Below are 22,218 nucleotides of genomic sequence, written 5' to 3' on the forward strand. Positions count from 1 at the left end.
GCACTGCAAGGAGATCCAACCAGTCCATTCTAAGGGAGATCGATCCTGGTTGTTCATTGGAAGGACTGATGCTAAAGCTGAAACTGCAATACTTTGGCCACCTCGTGGGACGAGTTGACTCACTGGAAAAGACTCTGATGCTGGGAAAGGTTGGGGGCGGGAGGAGAAGGGGACGACCTAGAATGAGATGGCTGGATGGCATCACCGACTCTGTGGACATGAGTTTGAGTGAACTCCGGGAATTGGTGATGGACAGGGAGGCCTGGCGTGCTATGATTCATGGGGTCGTGGAGAGTCGGACACGACTGAGCAACTGAACTGAACTGAAGCTTTTATAATGCTAATTATAAATTAACATGAAAACGGAAATTCTCTCTGGCAGTGAACTATACCTATTGGACAAAATGTCTCATCAAAATATTTCTTTTATACTACTGTAACTGATTAGGTAGCTATAGTTGCTAAAGGCAGATGTTTTATTGTAACAATGCATGTAAATGAACTGTCAAAAAGCAGAGTTTGAAAAAGTAGTCCATAGAGAAGTGACTCTATTTGAGTGTAAAAGTCAGCAGGGATCTATGGATGTCTGACCACTTTGATGAGACTGGGGTGGATTTGGGGACAGAGAAACAATGAAAAAATGCAGTTTATTAATCTGAAAGGTTGTACTACCCTGGCAAGTAAATTAATATCTCTTGGTAGTTGAATTTCACATGAATATCTACATGAAAAATTATATTTTCAAAGCACTGGGAAATTCAAAGTCTAAAAATTTTGTATGAAAAATTACCCTTCTATTATTTTGTTAGGATACATTCCCATAATGAGAAATGAAGTAGAACTGTTTTCATCAAGTTTTTCCAATCTTAAATAATACACAGATCATAATATAAGTTTAATTATATTATCAATATGACTAAGGATCATAATCATACAATCTCTTGATTTTAGTACATTCCTAATGAACTTCTTTCTTTCTAATGTGACAAGATACATTTGACAAAATAATTTGACTTAAGATTTTTTTTTAATGTTTTGTTCTTTTTTATTTTTGAAGAAATAATCTCATTTGCTTTCACCGCATATGATGCCGATACTAAATTAGTAATGTAAATTATCAATGTGAGTCTTCTCAATTTAAGGTTTTGTTTGTTTGTTTTAAAGAAGTCATATTCTAAGTACTTTGACAAATATATCTTTCCCTTTAGTTTTCTTGGGAGCAACTAACAAAACACATTTAACCACAAATTATTCCAGCAAGCATTATGTAACAATTCATATGATAAAGCAAGCTGCAGCAACGAGATACATATTCTAATAAGGTGTTTAGATTATATTCCCATTGCGTACTTGCAAGTTTTTCCCAAAGTAAATTGAACTGGAAATTTATCATTTTCTTGTTACTGATAGAGTTCATCTATATTCACTTGCGTTTCCTTTTTAATATACATTTTACTATCAAATTCCTTCAATCTCTTTGCTTTCTTTGAACTAATATTCTCTTACTCTCTCTCATTATGATGGTCTTAGAGAGCAAAGCATATCTTATGAACCCTTACAAGGTTGCTGAGCAAGATAATTAATTTTGATATTTTTGTTCCCAAATGTTAATCCCATTTTAATAAACATAAACTGAACACTGTATTTATTTTCTTTAAATGATTAAATATGTCCTAGTCCTCAAACTTGTCCAGTTAACATCTGATTTCAAGAGTACTTAATTTTGTATAAACCTTTATAAGCATAAAGAAAAATAAAAAAACTGGGCAAAGTTCTGTGTACATAACATAGTTATAATAATTATCACACTGATTTCCAATTATTTACTTTTGTATCATATATCTCCAATGGAAAGAACATGTATTATCCATGTTTGGTATCACCAAGGCAAATCTCATTGTCTGATACAACGGGAGAGCTGTAAAAATCATGGCTGAATAAATGCGTGAGTCGGGGGGCTGTTGGATGGATAGATTGCTGAGTGAACAGCATAATGCATTAACTCTACTCAAAAAGAAAATTATGATGGAAAACAAGATTCCAGATATAAAAATGCTATCTAGCAGTATATATTGTTAGAGAAATAAAGTGTCATAATACTTAGCATAAATTTGGCCCACTTTTGTTCAGCATAAGCAGAACTAATTATATATAGGAAGGCATGTGAAATAATTCTGAAAGACAATCTAGAATAAAAATCTTTAAATCCTTTGATGTCATCTCTCAAAAAGCAGCACTTAGACATGCATACAATTATTCAAGTCAATCATTTACATAGAGAAGCAAAAAAGCACCCTGCAGAGGCAAAAATTTAATAAGAATAAACAATTCACCTTACTTCATCTATTCAAACATCTTCAATTTTGAAATATAAGTTTTCACACTGCACAATATCCTTTGAAATTTAGAGTGATGACACTAAGGAAAAGGAGCCATTATTCTCCCACATTCAAAGCTACTGAAAGGAAGAGCAAAAATCAGAGTTAAACACAGTTTTAAAGGGTTGTCACAACAATGCATTGCATCTGACTGCTCAGCATTCTTTTCATGTGCCATGTTGTGTGGCCCTCCTGTTCATGTTCACTTATATTTTGTTCACTATGACATTCAGGTAGAGCTGCATTCTGTCCTTATAAATGCTCATGATAGATGAAGCTGGCATTCACTCCATGTGTGACTTCTCCATATTTTATCAGTAAAGTGCCCACCTGGCCAAGTTGTTTAATTTACATTCACAGAGAACACCTAGTCCTACTTTTATGCCAAAAGGCACCTTAAATTACCACTGTTAATGTCCATACCTCAAAATTGACTCTCTACCCTCACAAATAACTTATTCATTTCCTTCATACAGTTCTTTTCAGAAGTTGCACAAAGCTCTACAAAGCTTGGCTGGAGTATCAGTTACTGAAAAAGAGTGAGGGGTCCTTTGTCAATTATCCAGACAAAACAATTTCATCATTCTCTCTCAGCTGTAAATTCTGATGAAACTTGATTCACACAAACTAATCTGACATTGACATTTATTGAAGAAATATTTACTATACTGGACACTGTACAAGGCACACACAACCAAACAGTAAACAGAAAAGACAATGTGTTTGCTTCCTGGAGCATACATTATTGAAACTGAGTGAAGGTCAGATAGAGAGTTAAATTAATACACAAAGGAAATATCAAAAAGTGAGCAATATGTGGAAGACAGAAACAAGAGAGTAGGATATCGTTCAGAGAGACAATACTGTGGTCTAGATAACATAATATTTGCATGCCCTATTACTAAAGGAAAGACCATTCTTAGACATGTTCAACCTTTAGTAAATATATCGCACTTGGAGAACAGTGTCCAGCACAGAGAAGATGGGGAATAAAATGTTTGCTTGTAGGAAAAAACCCAATGTCACTGCCAGAATCTGAGTATTCTGAGCCATAGAAATGGAAAAAAAAATATTTGTCTAATGAAATACAGGAAGAGTCAACACCAAAGAACATAGCCAACAAACCTCTGTGGAATTACAAATATTCATATCATGAAAGAATATATGCTGAAAAATGGACAATGAAAAAAGGAAATTACAACTTCAGAAAAAGAAGAAAAGACCTTCCAATGTAGAAAGAGTAATATGAGGACCCTAAGTGAATTAGTGAATAAACTCTAGCTATGGTGCTCATTACTTTGCCAACAGAGGTCCATCTAGTCAAGGCTATGGTTTTTCCAGTAGTCAGGTATGGATGTGAGAGTCGGACTATAAAGAAAGCTGAATGCCAAAGAATTGATGCTTTTGAGCTGTGGTGTTGGAGAAGACTTTTGAGAGTCCCTTGGACTGCAAGGAGATCCAACCAGTCCATCCTAAAGGAAATCAACCTTGAGTATCCATTGGAAGGACTGATGCTGAAGCTGAAACTGCAATACTTTGGAAACCTGATGCAAAGAACTGACTTACTGGAAAAGACCCTGATTCTGGGAAAGATTGAAGATGGGAGGCAAAGGTGATGACAGAGGATGAGATGTTTGGATGGCATCATTGACTCTATGGACATGAGTTTGAGTAAACTCTGGGCGTTGATGATAAACAGGGAGGCTTGGCGTGTTGCAGTCCACTGGGTTGCAAAGAGTCGAACATGACTGAGCAACTGAACTGAACTGATTGTGCTCGTGCTCAGTTGTGTTTGACTCCTTGTGACCCCACAGACTGTAGTCCACCAGGCTCCTCAGTCCGTGGGATTCGCCAGGCAAGAATACTGGAGTGGGCTGCCAGTTCCTCTTCCAGGGAATACAAGGACCCTAAATGGGAATAAATTCAGTGAATTCTAGGAACATAAAGACCAGTGTGTCTACAGTGTGATCCTTAAATATGCAGTGGGATTAAAAGAGGAAAGAGAGTTACAAAATGTCCAGAAATACCAGGGTAAAGAGGCAGGGCTTTATTTTACAATGACAGAAATCTACTGGATAATTTTAAGTAAGGTTGTGACAACAGTTCAGTTCTTTAGTCGTGTCCAACTCTTGGCGACTACATGGACTACAGCACATCAGGCTTCACTGTCCATCTGCAACTCCCAGAGCTTGCTCAAACTCATGTCCATTGAGTCGGTGATGCCATCCAACCATCTCATGCTCTGCATCCCCTTCTCCTCCTGCCTTCAATCTTTCCCAGAGTCAGGGTCTTTTCCAATGAGTCAGTTCTTCACATCAGGTGGCCAAAGTATTGGAGCTTCAGCTTCAGCATCAGTCCTTCCAATGAATATTTATGACTGATTTCCTTAAGGATGGACTGGTTTGATCTCCTTGCAGTCCAAGGCATTCTCAAGAGTCTTTTCCAACACTACAGTTCAAAAGCATCAATCCTTCAGCACTCAGCCTTCTCTACGGTCCATCTCCCACATCCATACATGACTGCTGGTAAAACCATAGCTTTGACTAGACAGACTTTGTTGGAAGAGTAGTTTAGTGTCTCCGCTTTTTAATATGCTGTCTATGTTTGTCATAGTTTTTCTTCCAAGGAGCAAGCATCTTTTATTCTCATTCCATTTAGGCTGCCATTAATCAGCTACTTCACTCTCAGTCTTAAATGTATCTCCTCTGACCCAGACACTTGCCCCAATGTAGGGATCAGATCCCTGCTTCAGTTCCCCCATCCACCAAGGGCAGGTCCAGTCCTACTAACACTCCTGTTTTTCCCACTAATTCCTTCATTCTACTGAGTTTTGTGTGGTCTTATATATCCTTTTCCAGTGGTCAGGTACTCCTGTCTGCTCTTAGCTGGTGTTTTGCAAGCACTTTTGTGTCTGAAGGTGTATGCCTAATACATCCATGGAGAGAGATGTACTCCACATCCACCTACTCCTGCTCCATCTTGTTCTTTTCTGCAAGCGTCTTTTAATTTCATGGTTGCAGTTACCATCTGCAGTGATTTTGAAGCCTCCCAAAATAAAATCTCTCACTGTTTCCATTGTTTCCCCATCTATTTTACATGAAGTGATGGGACCGGATGTCTTAGTTTTTTGAATGCTAAGTTTTAAGCCAACTTTTTCACCCTCCCCTTTCAATTTTATCAAGAGACACTTTAGTTCCTCTTCACTTTTGCCATAAGGATGGTGTCATCTGCATATCTGAGGTTATTGATATTTCTCGTGGCAATCTTGATTCCAGCTTGTGCTTCATCCAGTCCGGCATTTTGCATGATATACTCTGCATGTAAGTTAAACAAGAAGGTTGACAATATACAGCCTTGATGTACTCTTCTCCCAATTTAGAACCAGTCCCTTGTTCAATTTCCAGTTCTAACTGGTGCTTTTTGACCTGCATATAGGTTTCTTAGGAGGCAGGTAAGGTGGTCTGGTACTCCCATCTCTTGAAGAATTTTCCAGTTTGTTGTGATCCACACTGTCAAAGGTTTGGTGTAGTCAATAAAACAGAAGCATATATTTTTTTCTGCAATTTTCTTGCTTTTGATATGATCCAGTGGATGTTGGCAATTTGGTCTCAGATTCCTCTGCCTTTTCTAAACTTAGCTTGAACATCTGGAAGTTCTCAGTTCATGTACTGTTGAAGCCTAGCTTGGAGAATTTTCAGCATTACTCTGCTAACATGTGAGATGAGTGCAATTGTCCAGTAGTGTGAAGATTCTTTGGCATTAACTTCCTTTGGGATTGGAATGAAAACTAACCTTTTCAAGTCCTGTGGCCACTGCTAAGTTTTCCAAATTTGCTGGCATATTTAGTGCAGCACTTTCACAGCATCACTTTTTTAGGATTAGAAATAGCTCAACTGGAATTCCATCACCTCCACTAGCTTTGTTCCTGTGATGCTTCCTAAAGCCTACTTCACTTCACATTCCAGGATGTCTGGTTCTAGGTAACGATCACACCATCACTGTGACATAGCTTGTCATAATATTTAAAAATAGTAAAGGTCATTTAGGATTCTATACACAGTTGTACCAGCATGAGACAGTAGAATGAAAGTAAGAAGAGTTAGGATACTGCTGTGAAAGTTCATGTAAAAAATGATTATGGCTTATGGCAGGGCGATGAAAAAGAATGAATATATCGTAAAAACCCTATTATAAACTGTGATAATTTAATTAGATATTGGGTGGTTGGAAAGGGTCATGGATAACTCTCAAATATTTGGCTCTCACAACTGACAAGATGGTTGTTAAACATTTTCTGAAAGAAGGAGGCCTGGGGGTAGAGAATACTTTCTTCATGTTAAGTTTAATTTGTGTATTAGATATTAAAGATGTGGTATAAACCAAGTTGAATACATGAGGTTAAACTCAGTAAAAGGCAAGAGCTGGAAAAAATTTAACCTTCATGTAAATGAAAAGAATGGTTATGATAGTCAAGATAATCACTAAGGGAGATGTATAGACAGAAAAAAGTAGAGGTCTCTGGGATGACTCATAAGGCAATATAATGTTTGGCTAATTACACAATTTTCCTATTGAAGTTGTAAGATATTACTAAAAACTTAAAGGGCTAAAACAAAACAAATTTATTTTCTTAAAACTTTGGGTATCAGAAATCTAAAACGTATCAGCAAGTTTTCTGGAGTCTTTAGGAAAGAACTTATTTACTTGCTTTTTTTTATTCCAGAATCTTTTCATATTCCTTGATGCTTGACTGTACAAAACTCCTACCTCCACTTACATCATCACATCACCTTTTCTGATCCCCTGTCTCCCCCTTTATCTCATAAGGTTCCTTTTGGTTACATTGGGCTCACTTGGATAAACCAGAGTTATTTCCCCATCTTGAGATTCTTAACTTGATCTCATGTGCAAAGTGCATTTTGCCATGTAACTTAGTCACAGATTCTGGAAACAGTGTGGATTTTGCTACATGGACTATGACTTCAGAGTCCACATACTAGCTTTTTCTGGATATCAATAACCTTTGGAATTACTGTGGAGAGAGTTGTAACCTGGCGAAGAAATTGTGCTAGGATCCAGCAGTAAATTTATGGAATTTTTAAGTTGAAGGAATATTAAATATCACCTAGTTCTCACAATTATTATACAGAAGAGAAAAACAATATTAGGCATAATTAAATGGGGTTAGGTCTCAATAATTAGTGGTAAAAATAGAACTTAAATCCAGGTCACTTTACATGCAGGTTATAATACTCCTTTTACCATAATACATACTGTTGTTTAATAAACTTGCATTGGATTATAGACTATCATTTGCCAGACTGCTTGAGTTTGAGTTTTGGTTCCATTGATTATAAGATATCTGACCCTGGTTATCTCTATTCCTACTTTTTACATTTGCAAAACCAAGACAATAATACCCTAGGAGTAGCAGAGACATTGCTTTGCCAACAAAGGTCTGTACAGCCAAAGCTATGGTTTTTTCAGTTGTCGTGTACCAATGTGAGAGTTGGACCATAAAGAAGGCTGAGCGCTTCAGCACTGATGATTTTGATTGAACCCACGATTGAATTGAACCCAGAGATTGAACCCATGTCAGGCTTCAGAACTGATGATTTTGAACTGTGGTATTGGAGAAGACTTTTGAGAGTGTCTTGAACTGCAAGGAGATCAAAACAGTCAATTCTAAAGGAAATCAATCCTAAATATTCATTGGAGGGATTGATGCTCAGGCTGAAGCTTCAATACTTTGGCCACCTGATGTGATGTGAACAGTCAGCTCATTGGAAAAGACCCTGATTCCGGGAAAGATTGAAGGGACAACAGGATGAGATGGTTGGATGGCATCACCAACTCAACAGACATGAGTTTGAGCAAACTCTGGGAGATAGTGAGGACAAGGTTTCTGCAGTCCATGGAGTCATAAATAATCAGACGTGACTGAGCGGCTGACCAACAAGTATCTAATATAGGATTTCTTATATGGATTTCAATATCTAAAACTATGGAAGATGCTGGGGAAATGAAGGATCAGAAAGGGGATTATGAATGTCCAAGCAGGAGTTACCATTCAGTCAGTCTGGCAAGATATCCAGCAGTGGAAGTGAAGCTGGGAATTAGATTTTGTGAAGAGGCCTTTGGGAAGCTATGGTGCCTACATACTTTTTGCATCAGTGGATCCACAATCAAGGCCCTGGGGGTGGGGCTAGAATGGCTGGCTGATGGACAACTATCCAATAGTTGGGAAAATAGCCTCTCAGCTGAGTGGAGGGCAGCAAGGACATTCTAAAGTCCATTGGCAAATTCTGTCTGTCTTATCTTGGCATTAAAGGTTCTCTTAAAAGTATAATTCACTTCACTTCTGCATTTCAAATCTCTCAAAAGTTTCTATAGTGGCCAATTTTAACTTGGAACTATATTAATAAAGGGCTTCCCAGGTGGAGCAGTGGTAAAGGACCAACCCATTTACCAATGCAGGAGATGTAAGAGACATGGGTTCAATCTCTATGTTGGGAAGTTCCCCTGAGAAGGAAATGGAACCTCACACCAGTATTCTTGCCTGGAAAATCCCATGGACAGAGGAGCCTGGCTGGCTGCAATCCATGGGGTCACAAAGAGTCAGTCACGCCTGAGTACCACCACTATATTAAGAAAGGAAATTCTTGGTAATATATTCCCCAGCTTAATCAAGTTGTTGCAGTTAATATGCACTTAGTTTTATTGGCACACAAAAATTTATTTATTTTTTTACAAGTGAGAGTCTAATAAATTCAATGCAAAAATCCAATATTTAAAAACCGATCCAAAATTTTCAATTGATGACATTCTTTAAAATTCAAAAGACCATTTAAAAATAAATTATAAAAAGGCTATATATATATATATATATGATGATGATATGAAAAGTTTCACTGTTGAAAATTAGAAGAGAAACCCTATTTATATTAAAAACTACGTTGTTTAGAAATGTTTTGTACTTTGGATGATGTGTACTTACGTGTAACTATACGTTTTTTGTTTGATTTCTGTTTTAAACAAATCACATTTTTTTCCAACAGGTTAAATATTTTTGAAACTTCAGTTATCAGAGATACAAAAATGCTCATTTATGCTCAGTTTCATGATCCAACATTCTCTATAACTCCTTTAAAGATTAATCATTGATTTGCAATTTACCTCTGTAAATACAGAATGAAACTGTGTTGCTGCAAATTTTACTCAAGGACCTATTTTTGATCTAAAGTATTTTGATTTTTCTACAAAATAAATAATAATATATGAATGTCCTTAGATTCCATTTTAATGGCCTTATTGTTTTCTTCTGATCTTTTCTAATCATAGATCTAGAATCCATTCCAAAGTTTATCAAAACTTCAAGGAAAATAGTTATCTAATCTTGTACCAAGTTTAGAATATTGCAAATGAAAATTGTTACTTCAGAATTTCAAAATTAGATAGCTGTTTAGGCTCTGAAACCTAGGGAAGCTCTTTTTCATATATATCATTGATTTTTAGTATAACTGTTCTTACTACAACTTTCCAATTTCATAAGTTTGGAGCATGTTCCAATGTAGATCATCATTGCTCAGAAGAAAACACCATTTCTAAAATTCTTATTATTAAAAATAACTGTATATACTAAGTATTTATCTTCTCCTGGTGAATTATATTTTCATAATTGAAATAAAGTTTCTTTTACAAATCTTAAAGCTGAAAATTAGAATGCTCAAATCTAATTTTGAAGTGTAAATCCTGGTATGAAATTATAAAACAGAAGGTTGCTAACAAGTATCTTTTATACTGTGTCAAGTATATTTTTGTAAAATTGGATATTTTTAGATAAATGCTTTACCTCTATCATAATTACATTGTTCTTTCAGCTTGTGTGTATACCCAGTTGCTCAGTCATATCTGACTTTTTGCAACCCCATACAGAAACATATTTCTTCTACAGATATTTTTATGTACAGAGTTTCAGACTCCATTTATCAGTATTCGTGTATTTCTAGGAGACATATTCACAGCTAACTGAGCAACGAAGTATTCTCCTGTATTTCCTGGACTCATTTGAAGTATTAAGAATTGTTAAAGAAGTTTAATATAATGAAATGCTAATTAGTGTAACTATTAACTGTGAAATTGCTTGCATTTAGCTGATAATATTATGGTTCCACAAATATGAATCTTCAAATGTATCACTTGGGTACTTAAGGAAACAGATGTGGAAAGAGAGAGGGAATAAAATCGTTGTTAAGTAAAAATTAAGAGCATACTTGAATGTTCTTCATTGTAAGAATAATCCATAAGACCCAAATTCAAATTATTTTTTAACAGCTTTTCCCCTTGAAAATTTTGTTATAGAACATAAAGAAAGGAAACTAAGTATTCTCAACTGCAATCTGGGTTATTCTATTTTGCATTTCTCTCTACCATAATATTTCATTTTGCTTCGCCTCATAATATATGACTTAGACTGGAGGTATTTTCTATGTGAAAATATAGAAACCAAAGATTGGAGAGTACCTTTAAAATCATCTGGGAGAACATCCATGCTATCTGAAGTGAATATCCTCGGTATAACATTTGCTACGAGTGGATATCTAGTATATATTTGAGTATTTTAGGAACAAGAAGCTCACTGGTTACAGAAAAACACTTTTTTCCCTTTGATCAGGTAAATCATTAGAAATTTTCCATTATTCAGAATCTGAGTTAGTTTTCTCTATATCCATTGCAGATATATAGGGCAAGTCAATTCTTTTTCATGGCTACTTGTAGCAGCAATGAAATAATATGTGTGTTATGTATTTCTCATAAGTAGTCCCAGTAGCACCTCCTCATTAGTATAGTGTTTAGTATCGCTACCAGTCATGTGGGAGACCAGGGTTCAATTCCCCAGTGGGGAAGTTGGCAATCTTTTAGGGTTTTAGATGGCATCACCGACTTGATGGAGGTGAGTTTGAGTGAACTCCAGGAGTTGGTGATGGACAGGGAAGCCTGGCGTGCTGTGATTCATGGGGTCGCAAAGACTCGGACACGACCTAGCGAATGAACTGAACTGAGGTGGTGCTAGTGGTAAAGAACCTGCCTGCCAATGCAGGAGACTTAAGAGACACGGGTTCAATCCCTGTGTCAGGAAGATCCCTTGGAGGAGGGCACAGCAACCCACTCCAGTATTCTTGCCTGGAGATTCTCGTGGACGAGGAGCCTGGCAGGCTACAGTCCATGGGGTCGCCAAGAGTGGGGCACAACTGAAGCGACTTAGCACGCACGCAGTCCCAATATGCAAGCATGGCTTCCTGTAATCTCATCTGGTCTTTTGTTGTTTTTGTTATGCTCATCACTTTTTTTATTTTTATTATTATTTTTGGAATTTCTTTTTTTTTTAATTTATTTATTTTAATTGGAGGCTAATTACTTTACAACATTGTAGTGGTTTTTGCCATACATTGACATGAATCAGTCTTGGGTGTACATGTGTTCCCATCCTGAACCCCTCCCACCTCCCTCCCCATCCCATCCCTCAGGGTCATCCCAGTGCACCAGCTCTGAGCACCCTGTCTCATGCATCGAACCTGGACTGTCTGTCTGTAACAAAAAATTCCAAACAAAATTTCAAGTAGTCTTATTTATCATCTGGTTAGGCAGACTTGTAATAGGAATTTTCTACTAATTGAACTGCATCACTGACTCAATGGACGTGAGTTTGAGCAAACTCAGGGAAACAGTGAAGTATAGGGAAGTTTGTCATGCTTCACTTCATGGGGTCACAAAGAGTTGGACACGATTTAGTGACTGAACAACAAATAGAAATGCAACATCAATTGTCTGTTAGGAAATACGAAAGGATAGAGCATTCTGCCTTTTCAAATGCTATATCCACCAAACTACACCAGTAGAAAATGAATAAATAAAAAATTTAAAAGGTAGAACTGAGTTAGAGAACTGTAAGTAGGACGAATTCATGAATTCATTTATGCCTTTGGCAAAAATACATTACTCTTTGAGTCAGTTTGAAGCTGTTTGCACAGTAGGGTATTTCACCTACTAATGATATCGTAGCTGGCACGTGCACGGCATCAATGTTTATTGGCATCTTCAATGTCAGTTATTTTTAAGAAGCTCTCTTCCAGGACTCTGAATAAATTATCTATCAAGTGCAGCAGCGCATGACAACACCCACATTACAATTTGCAGTCTTGCGCAAGCTCTCATTATTTGGTGTAAATGAAATCCCAAGTCATTAAACTTTTTAAAAAATGAAGCCACCTTGTATTAAAAATAAGAGCAACTGAAAGACCTGCTAGGTCATTCTTTCAGTCTATCATATGCATAGTAATGAGCCAAGAAATAGGTTCACTCCCTCAGCAATTGTTTACTTTCCTTTGAAAGACAAAAGTTTCTGTCAAACATCACAGAAAAAGTTCAAGCAGGCTAGTTTCATCTATTCCACTGGGAATATGCTTAGAAAATTGGCCTAGAGAAAAGACAACACAAGCAATGATGATAAGAAATAACATACTCTGAAATTTACAAAGTAATCAGTCAACAAAAAGTGTATGGTGTCTGCAGAATAACTATGAGTGATTCATATGTCTATTTGTCAGAAAGGTTTTTTTTTTTTCCCCTCATATGTGGTAAGATTTATTAAAAAACAGAGAGAGAGAGAGTGATGCAAAGAACTTTTCTTTAATCTGGCTATATGGGTCTTATCAATTTCAGGCAAGATGGCAATACTTTCTCGACAATGAGTTTAAACATATCTCAGTCTCTTCTGGCATGTTTACTATGAATTTTGATGATGCTTTATATGAACCTCAAAGCTATTGAGTTTGCTATGCCTTTAATCCATGAAGTAATGTTTATCACCCATCAAAACACATTTAATCGCAAACCAATATGTGGTAAATGTTACCTACCACAGCTTGTTTTGTTGTTGCTTTTCCTATGCAATAAACATATACAATGATACAGTGTAACATCTTAATAATGTGAATGTTGAGGAAAAACACAGACACTCACTTACGAACTAAGGAAGCTTAGGCATGATTTCACCCTGTGTTACCAATATGTTTTAGACACCCCCCTAAAATGTAACCCCCTTGGTATACCTGAATCTGTAGAATTGTTTTAAAAAATAAAGAGAAAGATGGAAAAGGCTCTAACAGTTTTAGCCAGAAAAGTCTAAATGCTATTAAACATTTGATCAATGTGGCTGTTTCCTACTATTGTTAAGTTCCACACAAGCAAACACTCATTTTTCTTTTTGGTCTTCTCCAGTGTATTTTCCTCACTTGACATGTTTCTAGTGTCAGATTGACTGTTATTTAATAGCTAAGTCATGTCCAACTCTTTGCAACCCCCTAGACTGTAGCTCATAAGGCTCTTCTGTCCATAGGATTTCCCAGGCAAAAATATTGGATTGTGTTGCCATTTCCTTCTCCAGGGGATTTTCCTAATGTGGGGATCGAATTCCTGACTCTGGCATTGGTGTGCTGATTTTTTACCACTGAGTCACCAGGGAAACTCCAATACAATTTAGCATGACAGATTCTCAGCAGTATTTGTTAAATGAGTGAATAAATAACTAAGAGTAAAGTTAAAATTCTTGAGTCTTATTAATTTCAAATGACCCTGCTTTGGCGGATGTTGCTTTGAAAATGTGTTTTACAAATAAATTCAAAGTTTTATAAAATTGGTATTCCAAGTGATGATAAATTTATTAGAAAAATTCTAGCAATGAAAGAAATTTGAGCTGACTCTTAAAAACCAAGTTCAAATGGCATGTTTTTGCTGATGAGGACATAAGTGACAGAGATAAGCTAAAGGATTTTCTTATGGACACAGATCTAGTTCCCAGACAAGCTGGAAGAAATGAAAGTGCTGTTTTCATTATCCTGTGCTCTTTATAGTTCTCTGTGGAGTCTCTCATTCTATAACTCCCACGATTCCAGCACCATCTTCACCCAGCACTATTATCTTCATTAACAAATTTTGCTCAGCTAAGAAAGTGACTAGAGACCTTAACTAATACACTTGTATATACACAGTTAGATTTTAATAAAATGGTCTCAACAGGAAGAAGTGAAAAGACAGTGTGAAAGGACTTGTTCGGTGAATGAGTAGAATCATGCATATAAAAATACATGGTTGGGTCTATTAGCTCTGGGCTCCTTGAAGCTGCCTTATCTATCTTCCTTGATGTCTACAACACTATAATCTCCTAGAAATCATTCTAGTTTTCTGCTGTCCCCTCAGAATTATTTAATGTATTATCTTTTCCCTTCTTTATATCCAATCAATAGAATAAACCACAAAGAATGAACTCTCAGTTCTCTTTTCCAAGCTGCACCTGGGAAATGCCATCTAAGAACTTATCTTCAGCTCTCCCAGTTCTGTGAATTACTTCCATTTTTGTATGTCCAACCTTATATTTTTCCATGCTCTTGTTGCATATCCCATTGGAATGTTTGTTAGCAATATTCTTAAAAGCTAGTCTATCTTTCTTACTCACTATGTCTGCTCTCTATTTCCTCTCTCTCATGCACACACACACACACACACACACACACACACACTTCTAACCATCAGCAAAGACCTCCATGATTGTCAGTCATTTGACCACCACACCTACCCACTTCTAATTCCTAATAATATACACAATATCTTTCCTTTCCATCTGTATGATTACTATCTTAATTCAAAAATCCATTAATGTGTCCTTCAGTTACTGAACTATATTGAAAATACAGTCTTTCTGAAGTGTATTTTACCTCTAGAGTATTTTATATACCCGTCTTTTTGAAGAACATATTACTTCTTAGTTAAACACCCTCCCCAGCCAGAAGTAAATATTAATTTATCTTCTGTATCTATAGATCTGTATATTCTAGATATTTCATTTGAATGAAATCTTACACCATGTGGTCATTGTGACAAGCTCTTTTGATTTGGCATAATGGATGCAAGTTTCATTCATGTTGTATGTTGTAGCATGTATCAGTGCTTCAATTTTTTTTTTATTATTTAATAAATATTTCTTTGTATGGAGATACTCCATTTTTATATCTATTAATCATTTAATGGACAGAAAATTCCATTTTGATTAGGGGACCTGACAGAAAGTGGTAGTGAGGAAATTATTTATAAATCTTTAAAGGTTGGTATTTTCAATGTGACTATTTACTCTCAAATTTAATATAAACCGCTTAACAGACTTTAGCATCAAGACAAGAAGAACAGAACAGGTGCACCAGTTTCAGACTGAGTTGCTGGTAGTTGCTGAAATAATTTTGCATTGTTGAAAAGAGATGGAAGCTGAGTAGTTTCTGAAGAGTGAAGAAACAGCAGAGATTTAGTGTAAGAATGTGTTGATTATTTCTCCCCTTTTACAAATAAGATATTTGTTAATATCCCAAACAAACAAACAAACAAAAAACCTTTATACCTTGACCAAAATAATGAGCAACACCAACAGCAATCTCTTTCATAAAGGACTACATTCAGTTCTTAGTAGTAGGCTGAGTCATATGAAATTGTCATTTCTATAGATGGAGAACTATTGCTTAATGTATGTAATGTATGGTTAGATCTACTAGAAATGACTGAAAACCATTGGTGAGAAGAAATACTTTCCCTGTGGTGAATTTATAATAAAATGAAAGAATATAAAAGTATTATTATTAAAATAAACAAATACCACAACAAATCATATTTAAAATATTTAGTGTCTTTTTTTTCATATTTCTTTCTAAGAGTGTTTCATACTTGCCCATTCTTTTTGAACTTACGCACATAACTCTTTTATGTGGGAATTCAGCCTTCACAGCACTAAATTCAAAGGTCCTGACTGCATAAACCAAAGTTAGTTTTTTAATAGGCTGGCTGTTAATTTATGACTTGGCTCAAAAAGCTAGCCTTAGGTAAACATATTCAACAAGAATATTCAATAACAGCAAAATGAAATACAGGGGAAATGCACTGAGGGAAAAACAGGCAAGAAAAAGTAACTCAAACCAAATCAGCTTATATTTCTCTACTATTGTTCAGTCTCCCAGTCATGTCCAGTTCTCTTCGACCCCATGGGTTGCAGCATAAGGGTCCCTATCCCTCACCATTTCCTGGAGTTCGCCCAAGTTCATGTTCATTGCATCAGTGATGCTGTCCAGCCATCTCATCCTCTGATGTCCTCTTCTCTTTCTGCCCTCAATCTTTCCCAGCTCCACGGACTTTTCCAGTGAGTTGTCTGTTCACATCAGATGACCAAAATACTGGAGCTTCAGCTTCAGCAGCAGTTCTCCCAATGAACATTCAGGGTTGATCTCCTTTAAGATTGACTGGTTTGATTCCCTTGCTATCCAAGGGACTTTCAGGAGTTTCCTCCAGCGCCACAGTTCAAAGGCATCAATTCTTTTGTGTTCTGCCTTCTTTATGGTCCAGCTCTCACTACCATATGTGACCACTGGGAAAACCATAGTCCTGACTATACGGACTTTTGTCAGCAAAGTCTCTGCTTTTCAACTCACTGTCTAGGTTTGTCATTGTGTTCCTGCCAAGAAGCAATTGTCCTCTAAATTTCAAAGCTGCAGTCAACATCTGCAGTGATTTTGAAGCCCAAGAAGAGGAAATCTGTCACTACTTCCATTTTTTCCTCTTCTATTTGCCATGAAGTAATGGGGCCGGATGCATTGATCTTAGGTTTTTCTTTTTTTGATATATAATCTTACGCTGGTTCTTTCACTTTCCTCCTTCACTCTCATCAAGGGGCTTTTCAGTTCCTCTTCACTCTCTGCCATTAGAGTGGTATCATCTGCATATCTGAGGTTATTGATGTTTCTCTCACCTATCTTGATTCTGGCTTTTAATTCATCCAACCTGGTGTTTCTCATGATGTGCTCATCATACAGTTTAAACAAATAGGGTGACAGCAGACAGTACTGTCTGCCATACTCCTTTCTTGATCTTGAACCAATCTGTTCTTCCATACAGGGTTCTAATTTGTAGATTCTCTACTTCACAATCTTATTTTCTCCTTCTAAATTCTCATAATAAATGTATATATCCAAAAATAAACTTATGTTTTATTTTTCTATATATTATATTATGCTTATAGATATATTTTATATTAATATCTATATTAATATATAGATTGACAATGGCAAACATATGCAATGTAAGCTAAACACCATGAGGTCAGGATGTTATTTGGGATGTTATCAGAAATTAAGTATATATATATATAATAGGAATTATTCTTCTCATCTGATAAGAATGAATAGACAAAGAGCTTCCAGATATTAATATAGAGATTTGGGTGCATATCCTTCATTTACAAAAACAAAGAATTTTTTTAGTTCTATTTGTAACAATAAGAAAACTTATCTTGAAAGTGAAATTTAGTCACTCAGTCATGTCCCACTCTTTGTGATCCCATGGACTGTAACCCACCAGGCTGCTCTGTCCATGGGCATTCACCAGGAAAGTAAACTGGATCGGATTTCCATGCCCTTCTCCAGGTGATCTTCCCAACCCAGGATTGAACCAATTTCTCATGCATTGCAAGCAGATTCTTTGCCATTTGAGCTACCTGGCAAGATTGAATTATAGACAAAAAAGATTCATTGTCTTTATTAAGTGCAAAAAATTTAATAACTACTTTTTGTTTAGAGAATTACTGTGCTCTTTCTAATAGCTCTAAAGTGCCAGGAGGGTTTCAATGTAATGGTCATTAAGTGTGGGGGGCACGGGGAAAAGGACATAAAGTGATATTGATTTAGAAATAGATCTATTGCTTTAAATGTTCTACTGTTGCGTGTAAACCTTCTGTATAATTTACAACCAAAAGTATAAGTATCACATTATAAAGTAACTGGTGCTTTTCAAGTTAGTATGCCTTAGTGCTCACTTTACAAACATGAAATACAAAAATAATATATCCATTCTTTACCTATTTTCTCATTTAGAATCAGTCTTCTTGTCAGCAGATGTAAAATGGATTACTATAGAAACATATTAAAAGGTGGACTTACAGTTTAAAAGCATGAACAAAGGGGGTGAATGTCAAATAATTTCTAAAAAATATTAATTTCAGAAAATCTTAAAAATCCCAAAAAAGTAAAAGGAGACATTTAGATGATTCATCTGAAATCTATCAGACAGGAATAAAGATGGTTAATATTTTGATCTGTACTTTTAAAATATTTTCTATGTATATGTAGAATTTGTGGATATACACATACTTGCATGCATACACATCTACATGAACATTAAACAGCATGGGTTACAGAGTATCTTTTGCTTTGTAAATATTTTTTCTCAACAATATTTTACCATTTATACCTGTGGCCATAATAAATTTTGATATATGTAGCTATCATTTAGGAAATATTAAAAATATTTAAATTACTGCCTAACAAGGAATACAACTAACAAAGGTTTGATCTTTGTCAAATTTTCTCACTTTTCTCTTTATTCACCATTCTGTAGTGATACTCTGAAGTTATACAAAATGATCTCTCTCTCTTTATGTGCCTGTATATGTATTTCTTTTCTGGAGTCAACTACGACAAAGTCTCTAAATACCTCAGTATCTTTATCTAGCACTGTACTATGTTCTAAATAGTCCTACTCATTTGTAAGTTAATTTCTTTGTAGTTATAGTAAAGAAGTGATTCATAGTGAAAACCACATCAGTTCAGTCGCTCAATCGTGTCCGACTCTTTGCGACCCCATGAATCACAGCACGCCAGGCCTCCCTGTCCATCACCAACTCCCGGAGTTCACTCAAACTCATGTCCACAGAGTCGGTGATGCCATTCAGCCATCTCATTCTCTGTCGTCCCCGTCTCCTCCCATGCCCAATTCTTCCTAGCATCAGACTCTTTTCCAGTGAGTCAACTCGACGCATGAGGTGGCCAAAGTATTGGAGTTTCAGCTTTAGAATCAGTCTTTCCAATGAACACCCAGGACTGATCTCCTTTAGAATGGACTGGTTGGATCTCCTTGCAGTCCAAGGGACTCTCAAGAGTCTTCTCCCGCACCACAATTCAAAAGCATCAATTCTTTAGCGATCAGCTTTCTTCACAGAAGACCACATAAATTTTTGTAATTCCAGATTCAAAGAGGCCATTTGTTTTCTCTGTGTGTGCTAAGTCACTTCAGTCATGTCTGACTCTGCGACACTTTGGACTGTAGCCCACCAGGTTCTTCTGTCCATGGGATTCTCCCAGCCAAGAATAATGGAGTGGGTGGCCATGCCTTACTCTAAGGGATCTTCCCAACCCAGAAACCAAACTTGTGTCTTATAACACATGCACTGCCATGTGCGTTCTTTACCATTAGCACCACCTGGGAAGCCTCCAGCTACATAAGAACACAGACACCAAAGCCTTACAAGAGACAAAATTTTCTTTTCATTCACCTAATATTGACTGTGTCGTCTTTAGCTAGAATTAACTAGTTCAGATGCTGTTGAATTTTTGACATGACTAGAAGAGAAAAGCTTTTAGAGTCATAAAGGTTTATTCTTAGCAAAGAGTATTAAAAAGGAAAGGAAATATTATATTGATACCTCTTTTTGTATTTCAGGACTTGCTTCCTCAACTACACAGGAAAATAAGATAAAATAAAATTTGAACCAATTACTTTGGCCAAAATATATCTACAATATATGCATAGAGTTTGGAGTTAATTGGTAGCCAGTACTAAGTTAAAAAAACATAACTATTTGGAAAATAAAAATTACTGAGTGGCCTTGGTACAAAGTTCAGAGATCAACCTATGGAAAGTTTATCTCTATGAATGACTAAATTCATAATTATCTGTGAAATCAAAAAAAGGACTAGAGTTAAAACATTAAGATATTACATTAGTAAACATGGTCAGAGAACTGTTGCTTTATAATCTCATAAGTCAATAAAAAGGAAAACGATTATGATAATTTGTATTTGACTTTTGGCTGTGTTTTCATTTTGTTGTTGCTTTGGTATATTGAAAATGAATGTCACTACTGCTCTGAATGGTCTCTTCAATTATAATAAAGAAGAACCAAAGGTGAATATATCTCAGTAAGCACTGGAAAAGTATCTTCTCTACCTTAACTCCTGTTTATCATCTGTATTTATTTCAATGCATAATAGGAAAGATCGGTCATTTCCTACGTAACAGCAAAGAATTTAATAAAGCTAATGTACATTCTCTCTAAACTCATTCAGTTCAGTTCAGTTCAGTCACTCAGTCGTGTCCAACTCTTTGCGACCCCATGAATCACAGCACACCAGGCCTCCCTGTCCATCACCAACTCATGGAGTTCACTCAAACTCATGTCCATCGAGTCAGTGATGCCATCCAGCCATCTCATTCTCTCGTCCCCTTCTCCTCCCGCCCCCAATCCCTCCCAGCATCAGAGTCTTTTCCAGTGAGTCAACTCGTCCCATGAGGTGGCCAAAGTATTGGAGTTTCAGCTTTAGCATCAGTCTTTCCAATGAACACCCAGGACTGATCTCCTTTAGAATGGACTGGTTGGATCTCCTTGCAGTGCAAGGGACTCTCAAGAGTCTTCTCCAACACCAAGTTCAAAAGCATCAATTCGTCGGCAATCAACTTTCTTCACATTCCAACTCCAACATCCATACATGACCACGGGAAAAACCATAGCCTTGACTAGACGGACTTTTGTTGGCAAAGTGATGTCTCTGCTTTTTAATATACTATCAAGGTTGGTCATAACTTTCCTTCCAAGGAGTAAGCGTCTTTTAATTTCATGGCTGCAATCAGCATCTGCAGTGATTTTGGAGCCCAAAAAAATAAAGTCTGACACTGTTTCCACTGTTTTTCCATCTATTTCCCATGAAGTGATGGGACCAGATGCCATGATCTTAGTTTTCTGAATGTTGAGCTTCAAGCCAACCTCTTCACTCTCCTCTTTCACTTTCATCAAGAGGCTTTTGAGTTCCTCTTCACTTTTTGCCAAGAGGGTGGTGTCATCTGCATATCTGAGGTTATTGAGATTTCTCCCAGCAGTCTTGATTCCAGCTTGTGCTTCTTCCAAACCAGCATTCCTCATGACGTACTCTGCATATAAGTTAAATCAGCAGGGTGACAATATACAACCTTGATGTACTCCTTTTCCTATTTGGAACCAGTCGGTTGTTCCATGTCCAGTTCTAACTGTTGCTTCCTGACCTGCATACAGGTTTCTCAAGAAGCAGGTCCGGTGGTCTGGGATTCCCCTCTCTTTCAGAATTTTCCACAGTTTATTGTGATCCACACAGTCAAAGGCTTTGGCATAGTCAATGAAGCAGAAATAGATGTTTTTCTGGAACTCTCTTGCTTTCTCCATGATCCAGCAGATGTTGGCAATTTGATCTCTGGTGTCTCTGCCTTTTTTTAAACCTACTTGAACATCTGGAAGTTCACAGTTCACATATTGCTGAAGCCTGGCTTGGAGAATTTTGAGCATGACTTTACTAGCCTGTGAAATGAGTGCAATTGTGCAATAGTTTGAGCATTCTTTGGCATTGCGTTTCTTTGGGATTTGAATGAAGACTGACCTTTTCCAGTCCTGTGGCCACTGCTGAGTTTTCCAAATTTGCTGGCATATTGAGTGCAGCACTTTTACAGAAGCATCTTTCAAGATTTGAAAGAGCTCAACTGGAATTCCATCATCTCCACTGGCTTTGTTCGTAGTGATGCTTTCTAAGTCCCACTTGACTTCACATTCCAAGATGTCTGGCTCTAGGTGAGTGATCACGCCATTGTGATTATCTTGGTCATGAAGATCTTTTTTGTACAGTTCTTCTGTGTATTCTTGCCACCTCTTCTTAATATCTTCTGTTAGGTC

The sequence above is a fragment of the Moschus berezovskii genome, chromosome 1 (genome assembly GCF_049115385.1).
Source record: "Moschus berezovskii isolate FMDL1 chromosome 1, NW_MosBer_1.0, whole genome shotgun sequence".
Classification (NCBI taxonomy): Eukaryota; Metazoa; Chordata; class Mammalia; order Artiodactyla; family Moschidae; genus Moschus; species Moschus berezovskii.